At 42.9% G+C, this 4,916-nt stretch overlaps 1 non-coding gene across 1 annotated transcript; it reads right to left on the bottom strand.

The window, feature by feature from the left end:
• Positions 1–328: 328 nt before the first annotated feature.
• On the bottom strand, positions 329–401 carry Trnaa-agc. The gene has a single exon. It is a non-coding gene; the product is annotated as a tRNA-Ala (tRNA).
• Positions 402–4,916: the final 4,515 nt, after the last annotated feature.

Here is a 4,916-nt window from a genome sequence, read left to right as displayed (position 1 = left end):
CAACCGGCTTCTTTTTCTTTTATGTCTGAAATAAACCACAGCTTAACTCCTACCCATTTATTTTAAACACCAAGTCTCTTATTTCTTAGGGTCTTTTTAGCACAGCTCAGTGCTATTGTCACTGGATCTGGGTTGATTTGAGCAGGAGAAGTAATTCAGTAGGTACCATCCATAAGCAAGTTTGCGGCATTGACCATGTTGACAATTCGCCTCACCCCACAAACTTCCCATGCACATTCATTTATTCTGGCGAAGTCTTCATGACACACAGATATTGCTTAACTTTTCTTTCTTTCTGTCATTCTTTCTTTCTTTCTTCCTCTCTTTCTTGTGGTGCTGGGGATTGAACCCAGGGCCTTTTGCATGCTAAGCAAGCTCTCTACCACTGAGCTACATCCCCAGCCTGATAATTTAATATTAATTCTTATCTAGTTAATCTCACCATTATAGCTATTCCTTTGCTTTATTGGTGGAGCATAGTTTTACTGGACAGAGAATACGCTGTGAAAAGGAGCACAGTATCCTTGCACATGAATCAGCTTTCAGAAAAGCATGTCTACACATTTCTCTGCTGCTATCTGTAGAAAAGGAGGTGTTTGTCATCTAAATGGGAAGGATACTGCAGAAGCCTCAGAAGTCCCCCAAACCCTTCATTTCCAGGGACACTTTTTTGTGGTTTCTTCTCAGTGGTACTTCAAGTGTCCTTTCATCCTACTATAAATTGACCTTTTTATAATGTCTATGTTTAAAGGCACAAGAAACCAAATTCCCTCTGGAAGAGGGATACAGAAGATCCTAAGTTTTCCTGATTTAATTTCCAAGTTGCTCTAGATGTGCATCTGCAGCAATATTCCTTTTAATTAGTTGGTGCACATGGTGGAGCCTGTTCACACAAATAATCTCCTGCCCCAACTGAGAATGCAAATCCTGCTGGGTAACTTGCGTGGCAGAGATGGTAACTAGTATCAGGCAGAAACCGTATATTTATGTTTGTTCAACAAACTCCTAGTTTTTTCTCCAAAATATTTGATCCTGCATTGGGAAGGTCTCTTGAATATCTTTTAATAGTTTAAAAAAAGTTTAATAGTCCCATAGACTCAAAGAACTAGGGAGATTCTTTGGACAATTATAAAAGAAAAAAAAAAAAGAGGACTCTGAGAAGTTAGTTAGCACTCCAAAGGATTCAGATTTTTTTTTTCCCCAAAATAAAATTAAAAGGTTGTGACTTAAATGTCTGAATTCACAGGAGGTCATTACTATCCTTTCTCAGAAGAATGAGCATTTGGTTGGTCCAAATCTGCCGGGAGAATATGTAGCAAGTTCCATAAGAGCAAGCCCTTTATTACTGCAGTGGTCTATACAGAGAGGTTATTCGAGGTAGGTGAGTTTTTCTCTGTGGGAGGGAAAGTCTCTGAAAATCATTTCATGGTCTAGATCAATACCCCGACTGCTCCAATTTTGCTTTAGAGCTTGGGGAAGAGGGTGGAAGGAATTGAGAGCTTTTATGATGTGCTTCATTGTACAATTACCAGCTATTTCAGGAAATTCTTTTCCAACTTCAGATAACAGTTATTTGTGCCCCAAAGCACTGGGACGAGCCCCTCATAATTGTATTCAAGCTCGGGTGGTTCAGGCCTGTCTTTGGCCACGCACCATGGAGATTCATTAAACCTTCTTTCTCACCGAGCCCGGGCCACATGGAATGTTCATTTGGAAGTTTCAGTCAAAGGCTCACAGAGCTCCGCTCCCCTGCACAAAGTTGTCCTGTATTTGGTCAACTGACTGTTGAATAATTGGCACAGCTTTCCATGCCAATGCAGAAGAACCAGCAAAGGCCGGGTGCAGAGCCCCACGTCAGGAAGGGCGCCAGGGCCCGCGTGAGCTCCGCTGTGTGGAATGGGGGTCCGTGTGTGTTGATGGAGGGCCGGGGGAGCCCTTCTGGGACAGGGTCATGGTTCAAACCTGAGACTTTGGTGCCAGATTCATCATGCTGTGAACTAGTGCATGAACCTCGAAGAAGCTGACTAGCTTCACGTTTGGGTTGTAAAATCCCAATCCTAATGCCTCTCTCAGAGGCTTGTTTTGAGCTGCAAAGTGAAATTATAAATGTAAAGGACCCTGCACCCATCAGGAACTCAATAAATGAGAATTGTTTGGTACAGCTCATCCTTGTGACAGATGCTCTGGGGGCTTGGGCCCAGACCCTCTCCTCTAACTCTTCAGAACACACAGGCCCAGCTTCCGGCGGTCAGCAGCTGCATTCCTTGGCCAGAGGGCTTTCTCTGACCTTAACCTAGCAGGCTGGAAGAGCTTGGAAATGTTCCACTTTGGAAGCAGCCTTCCAAGAAAGACCACCTGGTGTACCAATGCCGCGGCTCCCCTGCCTGTCAACTGGGGTACCGGATCCTGCGCTTCACACCGACTCCCAGGGGTCCACCCTGGGAATGGGCTTGGGTTCTCACCAAGGATGGCTGTCTCCCCGACTAAAACAAGAAACTACTGCATAAAATCCTTCCCCAGGGTCAGTTCTAGAGAAACCTACGTTAAGATCGTCTCCTTAAACAGGGGGAGGAATTTTTATGATGAACATTGGACTCAGATGTGCCTGTTTATTTGGATTTCATTTCCGAAATCCCTATAAGAAATCTTCTTGTAAGCAAGGTGTGAGGTCTTTTAACCAACCGAGTCACACATGGATTTGTCCTTCGTTGACACAGTGGGTCCGAAGGCTCTTTGCTCAGGAGCTGCTGCAGGAAAACCAGTGAGCATCTTTCACGTGGATTTCTTCAGCAGCTGGAATCCCAGATGCTCTGTTTTCCATTCTTCTCACCTGTCGACAGAGGACTCTGTTGTTAGCAGAGGGAATCTTGGAAGGTTGCGTGAAAACATCAGAACTCTTCTTTCAATGTCAGAATCTTTTTTTTTTTAAGTAACAAAGGAACAATAATTTTTACAAATGTGGGAGATTCAATCTCTGAGCATTGTCTTCAACTAGATGCCTCTTATTTATTTTTGAAAAAAGAGGAAACATTTAATGAAAAATTTGAGACTGGCAATTATTTATTTGAGGATTACGCTTGGGCAAGCAAGTGGGCTTGTGCATTAGCAATGAGAACATCAATTAGATCTTCTCCTTATGTATGACTGAGGAAACAGCCAGGTAAAATACTCAAGTATAGTTACAAGTTACTTAAAAGACATCACAAAACTATGTCTATTACAATACATATGGTAGGGATGGGGATGTAGCTTTAGCGGTAGTGCACTCGCCTCGCATGCGTGCGGCCTGGGTTCGATCCTCAGCACCACATACAAACAAAGATGTTGTGTCCACCGAAAACTAAAAAATAAATATTAAAAAAATTCTCTCTCTCTCTCTCTCTTTAAAAAAAATACATATAGTAAAGTTCCAAAAGGCAATACGTGTATATATGTGTATGCATCCACATCCTATAATATTTAATCAGAAATATTTTAAATGACTTTGCATAACATATGAATGCTCAAAGTAATTTTTAAAACCTTTTGCTCTAATTGCATAGTGTCCACATTATGTCCTGTGGTAAAGGATAGAATAAAACAGCCTCTGACTTGCCCTTTCTCATTGATTCCTTCTTTTTAGTAGAAGTGTATCTAAAGGAAGAGACTTGTTGAAATTTTTACATGAGAATTGTTTTTTTTTTTTTTTTCAGTACAGCTTGAAAAGCTAGATGAATGTGCAACTTTGTTAAGTAGTGTTTATGGGCACATGCTGTTCAATCTTGTGTGATAACTGAGGGGCAGGAGCAAAAGCATGTAGTATTTATGTCCAGGGAGATCTTCTTGGGCTGATCATTGTAAAGCCTTTAGAAATAAACACTTTAGGGGGAAATGCACACGCAGATTCATTCATCATGTCAACAAATATTTATAGAATCCCCACCTGTGCCGGGCACAGGGTTGGGGCTTACAGATCTAACAACAATCAAAAGCCAGATATGGTGTGTATCGACCTGCGGGAAACACACGAGTGTCGAATGGCACAGAAAAGAACGTAAGTGAGATTGTGCACTCTGAGGGACAGCAGTGTGCCCTGTGAGATCACCTAACAGCCCAGCAGTGAAGGGTGAGGGGAGCTGTCTAAGGCAAATGGTTTGGCGTGGACTTGGGGGACTGCCCACAAGTGTGTTCTCTGCAGAGAGGACAGGGAGTGCCAAGATCCTGGGAGGGAAGGAGATAGCATGCCGAGGACCCTAAGGAAGATGGCCGGGGAAGGTGGGCTGGATAAATCTAGAGAGAGACATCTCCTGTGAAGCCATTTAAGGAGATCCATCCTTCTTATGCCACAGGAAGCCAATGAAATGTGACCAGGTTTGCATTTTGAAAACAAATAACAATAACAACAACAAAAAACTGACTGGCATCTGCACCTGGGGGACCAGAGAGGATAAGCCTGGGTTGGTAGTTGGCAGGCTATCCCAGAAGCCCAGGGGAGAGGTGGCTGTTCCTTGGACCAGGGTGAGGTGATGGGGGAGAAAGGGACTCAATTCCAGCGGAATGCAGGTGAAGGTGTTCCTGATGACAGGACTCAGGGTCAGTATAGTGTTGAGGGGCAAGGGAGAAGAATTGTGCGTCCTCTGTCTGCTCCTCTTTCTCTCTCTATGCATCTGCCTGGACGATTTCTCTCAATCCCAAGAGTTTCACTACTTCATCTAATAGATATTTATGATGTGTGCTGTTCAAAATGTTGGATACATAGCAGTAAATAAAACACAAGAAAATAAACAAGAGCCCACACTTTTATAGTGCCCAAACGTGTGAATTACACCCAAGTCCATGTTTAGTCTAGATCCCTCTCCAGAGATTCACACTCACACATTTATATTTAACTATTCCTTGGGTCCTTCAAACTCCACATATTTAAAATCAAATTCCTT

This window comes from Marmota marmota, unplaced genomic scaffold (assembly GCF_001458135.2).
Source record: "Marmota marmota marmota unplaced genomic scaffold, marMar, whole genome shotgun sequence".
NCBI classification, from domain to species: domain Eukaryota; kingdom Metazoa; phylum Chordata; class Mammalia; order Rodentia; family Sciuridae; genus Marmota; species Marmota marmota.
Note: the sequence above shows the minus strand (reverse complement) of the source record. Positions and strands in the feature narration are given on the sequence as shown.